Source organism: Bos indicus, chromosome 2 (assembly GCF_029378745.1).
Source record: "Bos indicus isolate NIAB-ARS_2022 breed Sahiwal x Tharparkar chromosome 2, NIAB-ARS_B.indTharparkar_mat_pri_1.0, whole genome shotgun sequence".
Lineage (NCBI taxonomy): Eukaryota > Metazoa > Chordata > Mammalia > Artiodactyla > Bovidae > Bos > Bos indicus.
In genome coordinates, this window is record NC_091761.1 from 97224174 (window position 1) to 97236304 (window position 12131).

Consider the following 12131-nt stretch of genomic DNA (forward strand, 5'->3'; position numbering starts at 1 on the left):
TGAAAACACCATAAGAAGGTGTTATTCATGAGGAAATGGGCTCTCCCCAGACACAATTTGCTTGCACCAAGCTCTTGAACTTTTCAGCTTCCAGAACTGAGAAATAAGTGTTGTTTATAAGTCACCCACTTTATGGTATTTTTATTTTGGCAGCCCTAACGGACTAAGAATTAAATGAAAAACACAAAGTTATTAAACCATAAAGATAATGCAAGAGGAAATCCTAGTAAACTTGAGTCTGGCAATGCCTTTTTAAATACAGCACTAAAATCATAATTCATGAAAGAAAAATTGATAAGTTGGACTTCATTAAAATTAAAAAGCTTTGCTCTGTGAAACACACACCCTACTAACCAAAAGTAGAACATTTCATTGGTAAGCAGAATGGCATAAAATGAAGAAGCAACTGCCTTAGGACTCAGCTTGCTTATATATGCACAGATCCTCATAGACAAGAGTTTAAAGCTATGGGGGCTTGATGGAATTTGGTGGTGCCATTCTCACCGCTCCGATGTGGCTGCAAAACAAATAATGAATGCTATTTTGTCTTTTTTTTTTTTTGTAAAAGCAAAAATTCTCCCTGGATTTCTTTCAGTTAGTGAAAACATATACTAATGTAGATCAATAAAAGAGAAGTGGCATGCAGCAAAGTTTTAGAAAGCAGGGGAATCCCTGTATTGGGATGTTTGTACTTCCTATTCAGTTTTTTGAAATGTAAAACTGTTTTGAGAAATAAAAATCTATTAATAATAATTTTTTTAAAAACCCAGGAAGACAAATTGAGACCTATACCATGTTCATGGATTAGAACAGTCAGTAGCAATAAGATGGCAATAATGCCCCAAATTGACCTTTAAATTGAACACAATTCCAATTTAAAAACAGTATTATTTTTATAGCAATGGATAAGGCACCAAAACTTATGGAAAAATGCAAAGTACTAGATGATTCAAAAGAATTTTGAAAAAGAAGAAGATTGTAAGACTTGGCAATACATGACATCAAGACTAACTGTAAAACTAGAGTAATCAAAACAATATTTTGGCTTATAGACAATGACATTAGGGAGAACTGTGTTCAACACCAGAACACAATATCTTTTTACTTTGAACTCAGAGTTGATGCAGATGCAGGGGAGTTCTACCAGAAGTGAAGGAAAGTAGAAGGAGCACCACTACCTACCTTGGGATGTTTTTCTTGCACAGAACTAATAGGAACTGAGAAATAATAATAGAAGTAATAGAGGATTGATGACATGCTCTCAGTGAACATCTGCAGCTTTGTGCTAGGTCATGAATGTCAACTTCTAACGCTCTAGTAGGATTCTTACTCCTTCTTTCCATCCGTATCATTTAATAATCCCCTAAGACCTCCTTGACTCATTGGAAAAGACCCTGATGCTGGGAGGGATTGGGGGCAGGAGGAGAAGGGGACGACAGAGAATGAGATGGCTGGATGGCATCACCGACTCGCTGGACATGAGTCTGAGTGAACTTCGGGAGTTGGTGATGGACAGGGAGGCCTGGTGTGCTGCGATTCATGGGGTCACAAAGAGTCGGACACGACTGAGTGACTGAACTGAACTGACTGAAGACCTCCTTATTCTCAATCATGCCAGTTTCTGAGGAGAAGTCCCAATTCCTCCAAACTCCTTGTTACTTGGTATGCCCTGATACTTCCAACCTCACTGTGAGCACTGGGGCATGGAATGAAGCTGGACAGAGGGAAGCAATACACAGAGCATGGGGTGTGATTTTTGAGACCAGCGTTTCAGATTTTGCTCTGTTTTGGTTTCTAATCTTTACAGTATCTCATCATTAGGTCTCTTTTTCAAACTGAAAATTGAGGAACTTGGACCAAATGCCTAAGAAAGCAACCCCAAGGTTCTACGGTTTTATGATTCTATAGATAATTTAAGTGACAAAACCAAATTTAACTACTGTTGAAACTGCACAGACCACACCCCACTATCTTGGTAACCTTCTTAGCACTCCATGTAGAAGCCAGAAACAATTCTAAATTGCTTCTTACCTCTCTTACTTACAATGAAAAGCTGTTCTTTGATTATGAAGATTCCATGGTAAAGAATTATCTGTTTTCTCAGTTGGTCATATTTCTTTCAAAAGTATTTAAGAGGTAATTCTTTTAAATGGTGACATTTCAAGGTCAACGTTTTCTGTGCTAATTCATTATTCTTGTATCATTCTTCATATTCTTCACAGACTTTCATTATCTAATTATATCCTCATATTAAAAACACTAGAGGCGTAGGGCTAACATTTTTTAATCCTTATTTGACACAGTCATACATGAGATTTATACTAAATGAATTGACCCTGGAACTTGCATTTGGCTATTTAGAATGTACTGTTGTTGAAGGCAAGTTTTTTTTTTTTTGGAGGTAGGGGAGTTTTGTTTTATTCACTGATGTTTCCACAGTGCCTAAAACAGTGCCTGACTCACAGCAAATTTAATACACATTTGTAGAAGGAATAAACGAATGAACAAATCTGATTAGTGATCGAACGGGGGTCTAGTAATTCTCTAAACCCTCAACCCTTGTTCCTTTAGTACTGAGAGGAGTTATTGTTTGTCGTCACGCTTCCCCCCAATTTTCCTATCTATTTTGGATGCAACTTGTCTTGAGGTATGTGGAGGGAGGCCAGGGAGCTCTCTTCACTGAGGGGTAACCGGAACTCCCACCGTCACAGTGATGGAGAAGGGAAAAGAGAGGCCTCTATGGGGGACTCCTCTTTGAGAGACTAAAGCTGACGCCACCCCCGCTCCTCGCCCCAGCCACTCCGAGTTCACCAAGGATATCAGAAAAGGGTCCAATGGGTCCCTCTGTCCCAAAGGTGCTCGTCTCACTCTGCTTCTGGTGGCGGAGAGGGCAGGGATTCTTTAAAGGGGGCCCCCACAGTCCCAAGCCCGAAGTGGCTGGGGTTTGGCCTGCGCTCTGAGGCTGCCACCCTCGCGGTCCCCGCCGGACGGCGGGCCGACAGCTGCGGAAGGCGGGGCGGCCGCGCTCCCCTCCAGTACACTGTGGCCGTGCCCGCGCCAGCCCCGCCTCCGCCACCGCCCGGGCCGCCGTTCAGGCGGGGCTTGTGGGGGGCGAGGGGCGGGGCCTGCGGAGGGCGGGGTGGCCGCGGGGAGCCGGCGGCCAGGGCGGCGCTCAGACTGGGCCGGGAGCTCCGGCTGCGCGGGCTCTCGGCGGCCGCGGCGACAGCATCCTCCACCGCCTCCTCTCTTTCTTTTCTTCCCCTCCGCTTCTTTCTTTTCTTTCTCCTTCTCCTTCTTATTTTCCTGCCCTGTCCCACCCCCACCCACCCCCCTGCTCCTTCTCCAGAGGACCTTAGGTCCTCAAGTCCCTGAGCGGTGGCAGCGGCGACTGCGGGTGCATCGTTTCCGCGCCCAGGTAAGAGAGCCGTTCCCCACCTCTGATTCAGTATAAACGTGCCTCTCCCTTCTCCTGCCTCGCCCACCGCGTGGAGGGAGGAGAAGGAGCCCAGGGAAGGAACGGGGATGGGAAGGGATTTGTCTCATCCCGTGTCCTGGGAGCAGGCACAGGTTGGTGGAGCTGTCTCCCACCTGGCGGCAGCTTCAGGCCCAGCCTCTCTAGGTGTAACTCCTACGCAGCAGGGGACCAGGGCTGTACCTGGGCTCTGGATTTGGAGAAGGGTGTGTGACCTTGGTAGGTACCACTTTGAAGCGCCCGGAAACTTACATCGGGTTAGGATACTTGTCTTTAAAGCTAATATTACCTGAGCTGGGGAAAGCTAGAGAATGAATTATACTGGGCTAAAAGAGAATTTCGAAGTAGAGGTTTTTTGTTTAGGTTTTCTTTTGTTTTTGGTCCATCGAACTGCAGAGAACTGCACACTGACGGATGAGTAAGTTAAAGAAACCTTGTCAATTCGAAATCATTTTCCCTGTAATTGTCCCAGACACAGCTGGAAGAGAAAGATTGACGAATGTTTATAGTTTTAGGAAAATGAAAAATTAATGTCTGGTCTCGATGGAGGGCGGGATACGAAAAAATGAGTCTGGATGAGCTTGAACGTCTAAGAGATGGGAGTGGGAGGCAGCATCTACAGTCCACCAGTTCTTTTCTTTTTCTTCTTAAAAGGCGTTTTGGGGGCTGCAGTGTTGGGTGTCTTCCTTCCCCAACTTTGTCTCTTGTTTAAGGATGAAAATTTAAAGAAAGAGTGTTTGATAGGAGCCGGGAGTGGGGATGTGTGTTTGGGTGTGTGTAGGGAGGAGGGGATAGTAAAATGGATGGGGTCAGAAAAAAACATCCTTGAAAACTGGAAATGGATGTTATACTGCCTGGCATCAGGGTTTGGGGATTTTGTCAGAAAATTAAAAAGCTTTCATTAGCTACAAGCCCGTTTGTAACAGTTGCTGGGTGCCATCAGCTGGAAGCCCTTAGCATAATGATTCCAGGACATAGACCCTTTATTACTGACTCAGTGTGAAGGGTTTTTGTTTAAAAGCATGCACAGGTGTATGGTGGTACACACCACAAACACACACACATAAACACATTCGCACGTATAATATATACCTAATTTTGCAAAAGAGAGTAGTACTTAAAAGACAAGTCTTAAAATATTTTTCCTTGAAGGTTTGGGGATTATGGTGTGAATCAAATTTGTACTGCAGAACAAATAAATATATGTTGTTGGGTGGTATATAAGTTTGGATGTGAAGCAAAGGGATTAATGAATATCGGTAAGGTATTAAATGTCAAAAATATGATTTATTTTGAAATGATTGGTCTGGGAGAGAAAATGACTGCTAACTGAAATTGAGGTTTGTAGCCGCAGTGAGGCGATGGAGAACAAAGCCTTTTATGTGAGCCATGTTATGCAAAATGCCCCATGCTTGAGCGGCAGGTACCAGCCCAGTATAACGCATGGCTCTGTAACCCTGTCATTTCACTGTGGGCAATTATAATTTTTTTGGCAATGAAAATAGATTAAATAAATAAAAGCTCTTTAAAATGCCCAAGAGGAAGATTATAGCCTTTCACTTGAATGTGACACAAAACACCCATTTAGCTGGTCAATTGCTATGTATTTTGGTAGAAATCTTTATGACTCTGTAAAAATATCATGGGCGTTTCAATCACCCCCTCTTCATGCACAGAAACATTTCCTTCCCAAGAAAAGATGAAATGCATTTTTCTCTTTTCAATAAAAAGTATTGTTATGTGTGTGTATTTTAAGGTTGATTTCCTGATAAATTTATCTGATTATCATAGTTTTATATCTGGAATCCACAATTTGCATTGAGCAGAGCTATTGTGCCATTAGGATCAGTGGTACGTGCTGTTTGCCTGTACTTTATTTAATTTCAATTTTTAGTATTTCATGATATGCTACAGTATTATTTAATTTCCTAAAGGTTTTTTTCCCCATAAGCAGAAAATTGCTTAACATACATCTGTAGATCTGAGCAATTAAAAATTGAGCTTCTTTTAAAAAAATTTTTTATACATGAATGTCCATTTTCTCTGTTTTTCTCCTTTTCCCTCACCTCTATCAAATAACCTGTTTATTGTGACTCTATCTATGCTCCTTTAAGCTTCTAGTTCTGTCTAGATTGTCAAGCGCAGAGCCAGCTTTCTCAGGAATTTCGAATTTAGGATTTGTTCATTCTCTGTAGCAACTCTCCTAGGATGACGTGTTTACAGCACCTTCTCAGGGAGGAGAAGGAGAAAGAATGTGCTGACAGAGCCTGACCCAGTGAAACTGGCACAGCCATTACCTCATCCTAGTAGCTACTTCAAACTCATTGAGAGAGCAAGCACCCTCTCAGTGGAAACCAAACACCAGCAGCACACCCTCGTAAGGCAGAAGCCTTTCGCTTCCCACAGCAGCCTCTACTCTGTTGCTCTGCTAAGGTTAAAGGGATATTTCCTCTTTTACATATTTCTTTTCAAGGATCTTGAACTTGGTCATAAATATGCTGCCAGAAATGAAACTTGGCACAGCATCCCCTAAACCTGAAAGAATAATTTCATTCCTTTACCACTTTTGGCTTAAAATCAATTTGCAGATTTTCTAAACACATCAGAAGGGAAAAGGAAGAAGAATGCTTATTGGCGTATATTTGCATGTTTTCTTATGATACACATTTTTTGGTAAAATTTTACTAGCATCTAGATAGCAGACTGGATTGCTATGCTTTTGAAAAATGGGGTTGTGCTCTTGGACTTTAAAATGCAATAGTTATAACATTTGCTTAGATGCACATGACCGTATGTACATCCTTAAAATATTCATTGATGTCCCCATAAGATTGAGCATATGAAACCAACTTGGAGATTTTAGTATTCAAGTTGATCGCTTTGGTTAATGAATTCCTTTCAATGCTTAATTTCCTCTTGACAGATTAAGATAAAGAATCTAAAATAACAGTTACAGTGGATAATAACACTACCCCCAGAACAATGTCATATTCCTTAATCCTAAAAGCAGTCATTTAGGTAAGTTATTAGTAATGCATTAGTGAATGTTACTAAAGATAATATTCTGAAACAATTATAAACTCTTACGTCTCTGGTATATCAGGTAAAGATGCTATTAAGCTCTTTGAGTCATGTCTGATTCTCTCTGATATGTCTGTTCTTTTGTACTTCAGTTCTTTCTACGCCTTTCTTAATTTGATCTACTCAATCTAAACCTTCTTAAGTGTGAGCAGTATTTTGATCATTTCACTGATTTTTTTTCGTCTCCTTTCATTCTGTTCTTTGTAATCTCCTGTTTGAATGTTAGTCTTCTCCAGGCATTTTGTCTTCAATGCTGTTACTCTTATTACAAACAGCCTTTACTCTTCATTTAGGAGAGCATTTATTCCAACTTATTTATTTGTTTATTTTGTTAGTTCATTTCAGTTGCTCAGTCGTATCTGACTCTTTGAGAGCCCGTGGACCGCAGCACACCAGGCTTCCCTGTCTATCACCAACTCCTGGAGCTTGCTCAGACTCATGTCCATTGAGTCGGTGATGCTATCCAACCATCTCATCTTCTGTTGTCCCCTTCTCCTCCTGTCTTCAATCATTCCCAGCAACAGGATCTTTTCCAGTGAATCAGTTCTTCGAGTCATACGGCCAAAGTATTGGAGTTTCAGCCTCAGCATCAGTTATGTATTTTGTTATGTGTCTATTATATTTCTACTGGATGCAGAACATCTTCCTGGGGACTAAGTGTAGAGACACAAAAAGTACTACAGGGCTCCTGGCTTTAAGAAATCTTCAAATCAAGTTAGAGGGATTTGTTTCTTTTGTAATGGGGAATAACTAAAAAAAATAACATTTAAATGGGCAGTTATTGTATTTCAGATATGGGACACAAGGAGCTGCACATGGGGACAGTATTGTCCCAAACCTCAAAGACAACTGTTTGTGTATCAGTATGTGAATGTCCTAATGTAGACCCTGTATACCTAACCTCCTTTTCTCATATATGTATTCTCTCTCTATAATTATATATAGAAGGAGAAGGAAATGGTAACCTGCTTCAGTATTCTTGCCTGGGAAATCCAATGGACAGAGAATCCTGGAGGGCTACAATCCACTGGGTTGCAAGAGTCAGACCTGACTTACCCACTAAACAACAACATATACAGTTGTATAAATATTTGTATATATATAAACTGGGGCTTCCCTGGTGGCTCAGTGTTAAAAGAATCCGCCTGCCCAATGCAGAAGACACAGGATCGATCCCTGGGTCGGGAAGATCCCCTGGAGAAGGAAATGGCAACCCATTCCAGTATTCTTGCCTGGAGAATTCCATGGACAGAGGAGCCTGTTATGTTAATAGGCATTTTAGAGAAAATAATTAAGCTTCTAAGATCACACAGCTGGACTTCTTTCTTGCTTTCTTTTTTTTCTTCCTTTCCTCTTTACCCATTTTCCTTCCTTCCTTCCTTCCTTTTCTTCCTTTGCTCTTTGCTTTCAATTTGTATTGGCCAAAAAACAAAACACCAATTTTTAGAAAATAGAACCTGCCATTTTTATTGTAATGTATTTTCCATTATATCTATATTTCTCATTTAACATACAGTTTTATGCCAACTTCTTCTCAGGGCTTCATCACTGTCTCGGTCCTTCCTTTGATCTTGACTTATATATACTCTGGCCTTGAACAAACTTTTCCTTGTATACCAGCCTTTGATCCTGCTTCCTTTCTCTGGAAAGCGTTTCTGAATCAGGAAGAAAAGTTACTGCCTTGCATCTTCCCATTATTTGTACCCAAGCTGACCCAGATTCCCTTATCTTATAGACAGTTGCTTATCCCAGCTGTGTTCCTACCAGCCTTCTTCAAATGACTTGAAAAAGGTAAAAGTGGTGTAGCCGTACAACCTACTGCTTTCAAATGAAAATTTTGATTAGCTAACTGTATTTTGTTATTTTATTCACCTGACATCAAGTAAAATGGAAACTGACTAGTAAAGTCATCTGGGCTTTCCTGGTGTCTCAGAATTTGCCTGCCAGTACATGAGATGTAGATTTGATCCCTGAATCAAGAAGAACCCCAGGAGGAGGAAATGGTAACCCACTCCAGTATTCTTGCCTGAGAGATCCCATGGACGGAGGAGCCTGGTGTGCTACGGTCCATGGGTCGCAAAGAGTCAGACACAACTTAGCGATAGAGCATGCACACACAGTAAAGTCATTATCTGTCAGGCAGTCCACTGTCTTCATTTTATGCTAGCTAACTATATTGATGTTCCCTTAAGTTGAACTGAATTAATTTAATTTTAAATAAAATATCCCTAGTTACATTGCTGTGTACAGTGTTATCGTTAGCCATCTTGAATCCATCTCTCAGTGATCATAAAATATAGTGCTTGAATGTCCATTAGTATATTTCATTGCTTAACTATCTAGTTCTCCTATATTTAAAGCAAACTTGTAAGTAAATATACAAACTTGTAAGTAAATATACAAACTTGCTCATTTAGTTTGAGATAGAATATTCATACTGATACGAACCTTTTATATTGCATTAAAGTATTAATGGGTTTATTGTTGCCCATGTTGTATTGTTTTAACAGTTGCAACAACACTGTATTATCTTGCTAATGGACAACAGTGAAATTATATAATAAAATGGTATGAGAAAATGTTTCCTAGTTTTATTGACTAGGAAGCATCACAATTAAATAATTCTCAGCTTTGAAATTGTATTACTTTATTTGGGTATTGTGCCTCTCAAAGTTGTAATTTAGTCTTTCCTTTCAACTGTGTTTTTGAACAAAACAGTATTTTAAACAATAAGCTGCCTGTTTTTCTGGCGTTTATGAGACCACATTCCTTTGGCCCACTTTGAAAACAAAGAACCAAAAAAAAATTTTTAGGATCAGTAGTGCATTCTTTTTATGTTAGTGTCATCTAGTATAGCTAGGAAAAGATCTGATTCTGTAATTTACTACACATACTTATTGTATCATTTGAATGAAGATTGCAATCTGTTGCATACAAGTCTTTGCTATATGGAGTCATAATACCTGTAACAACCTATTAGTCCACGAAATTTGTTCACTTTGTGTTTTCCAAAGTGCTATCATAGTGATATTTGTTTGTGTATGTAATAATCACAGAATTGTTGTTGTTCAGTTACTAAGTCATGTCCAACTCTTTGCAACCATGGACTACAGCATGCCAGGCTTCCCTGTCCTTCACTATCTCCTGGAGTTTGCTCAAACTCATGTCCACTGAGTTGGTGATGCCATCCAACCATCCCATCCTCTGTCGCCCCCTTCTCCTTCTGCTCTCAATCTTTCCTAGCATCAGGGTCTTTTCCAATGAGTTGGCTGTTCTCATCAGGTAGCCAAAGTATTGGAGCTTCAGCTTCAGCATCAGTCCTTCCAATGACTATTTAGGACTGTTTTCCTTTAGGACTGACTGATTTGATCTCCTTGCAAACCCAGGGGCTCTCAAGAGTCTTCTCCAGCAGCACAGTTTGAAAGCATTAGCCTTCTTTATGGTCCAAATTTGACATTTGTATATGACTACTGGAAAAACCATAGCTTTGACTATATGGACCTCTGTCATGAAAGTGATATCTCTGCTTTTTAATACACTGTCTAGCTTTGTCATAGCTTTCCTTCCAAGGAGCAAGTGTCTTTTAATTTAATGGCTATAGTCACCATCTGCAGTGATTTTTGGAGCCCAAGAAAATAAACTCTGTCACTGCTTCCACTTTTTCCCCCTCTGTTTGCCATGAGCTGATGGGATTGGATGCCTAATCTTATTTTTTGAATGTTGAGTTTAAACCAGATTTTTCACTGTCCTCTTTTCACCCTCATTAAGAAACTCTTTAGTTTGTTTTCTGCCATTGGAGTGGTATCATCTGCATGTCTGATATTTCTCTGGGAAATCTTGATTCATCCAGCCTGGCATTTCACATGAAGCACTTTGTATATTGTCACCCTGCTTATTTAACTTATACCCAGAATACATCATGAGAAACGCTGGGCTGGAAGAAGCACAAGCTGGAATCAAGATTGCAGGGAGAAATATCAATAACCTCAGATATACAGATGATACCACCCTTATGGCAGAAAGTGAAGAACTAAAGAGCCTCTTGATGAAAGTGAAAGAGGAGAGTGAAAAAGTTGGCTTAAAGCTTAACATTCAGAAAACTAAGATCATGGCATCTGGTCCCATCACTTTATGGCAAATAGATGGGGAAACAGTGGCTGACTTTATTTTTCTGGGCTCCAAAATCACTGCAGATGGTGATTACAGCCATGAAATTAAAAGAGGCTTACTCCTTGGAAGGAAAGTTGTGACCAACCTAGACAGCATATTACAAAGCAGAGACATTGCTTTGTCAACAAAGGTATGTCTAGTCAAGGCTATGGTTTTTCCAGTAGTCATGTATGGATGTGAGAGTTGGACTATAAAAAAAGCTGAACGCAGAAGAATTGATGCTTTTGAACTGTGGTGTTGGAGAAGACTCTTGAGAGTCCCTTGGACTGCAAGGAGATCCAACCAGTCCATCCTAAAGGAGATCAGTCCTGGGTGTTCATTGGAAGGACTGATGTTGAAGCTGAAACTCCAATATTTTGACCACCTGATGCAAAGAGCTAACTCATTTGAAAAGACCCTGATGTTGGGAAAGATTGAAGGCAGGAGGAGAAGGGAACGACAGAGGATGAGATGGTCGGATGGCATGACCAACTCAATGGACATGAGTTTGGGTGGACTCCAGGAGTTGGTGATGGACAGGGAGGCCTGGCATGCTGCAGTTCATGGGGTTGCAAAGAGTCGGATACAACTGAGCGACTGAACTGACTGACTGACTGAGTCTGCATAGAAGTTAAATAAGCAAACAATATATAGCCTTGATGTACTCCTTTCCCAATTTAGAACCAGTTCATTGTCCCAGGTCCAGTTCTAACTGTTGCTTCTTGACCTGCATACAGGTTTCTCAGGAGACAGGTAAGGTGGTCTGGTATTCCCATCTGTTTAAGAATTTTCCACAGTTTGTTGTGTCCACACAGTCAAAGGCTTTCAAGTAATCAATGAAGCAGAAGTAAATGTTTTTCTGGGATTCTCTTGCTTTTTCTATGATCCAAAGGATGTTTGCAATTTGATCTCTGGTTCCTCTGCCTTTTCTAAATCCAGCTTGTACATTTGGAAGTTCTCGGTTCATGTACTGCTGTTAGCCTTGTATTAGTATTTATATATACCATTTTTTCTTAATGAGATAAATTGTTATACAGTTGATTTATAAAAAATTGAAAATTATACTTTGATGTTCACATGAGAATATTGATTTTAAATACACTTTTATAGGAAAAACAATGCTATATGTTTTCATTCATAAAATCAAATTAACCAATTTCAAATAATTACTATATTTTTCTGTTTTGAGAGATATGATCCAAATTCCATTGTCCATTATTGAATTGAAATGATAAAGCTAAATCTGGTGCTCAATATCAAAGCATCTCCATGTTGATCAAGTGTCCTAAATTGAAATACTAGTCACTTAAATTTATCTTTTAGGAAGTGCATATGACATTGCTATTGCATGTAAAATGCAGATTTTCTTCTTTTTAAAGAGGAGAAACCAGTATTGATGAAACTTTAGAAATTTTACTTCTGAGAAAGC

The 12131-nt window shown here is 40.0% G+C and overlaps 1 protein-coding gene across 41 annotated transcripts in view; it reads left to right on the forward strand.

The window, feature by feature from the left end:
• Positions 1–3150: 3150 nt before the first annotated feature.
• Positions 3151–12131, forward strand: part of MAP2 (microtubule associated protein 2) — a 297668-nt gene continuing 288687 nt past the window's right edge. For 19 of the 41 annotated variants that reach the window (XM_070771173.1, XM_070771167.1, XM_070771163.1 and 16 more), the window contains exon 1: positions 3152–3415. The gene's annotated coding sequence lies outside the window, so the exon portion shown is untranslated. Of the gene's footprint in view, positions 3416–12131 lie in introns of all 41 variants that reach the window. The other 22 variants (XM_070771233.1, XM_070771260.1, XM_019976163.2 and 19 more) reach the window with 5 other exon arrangements.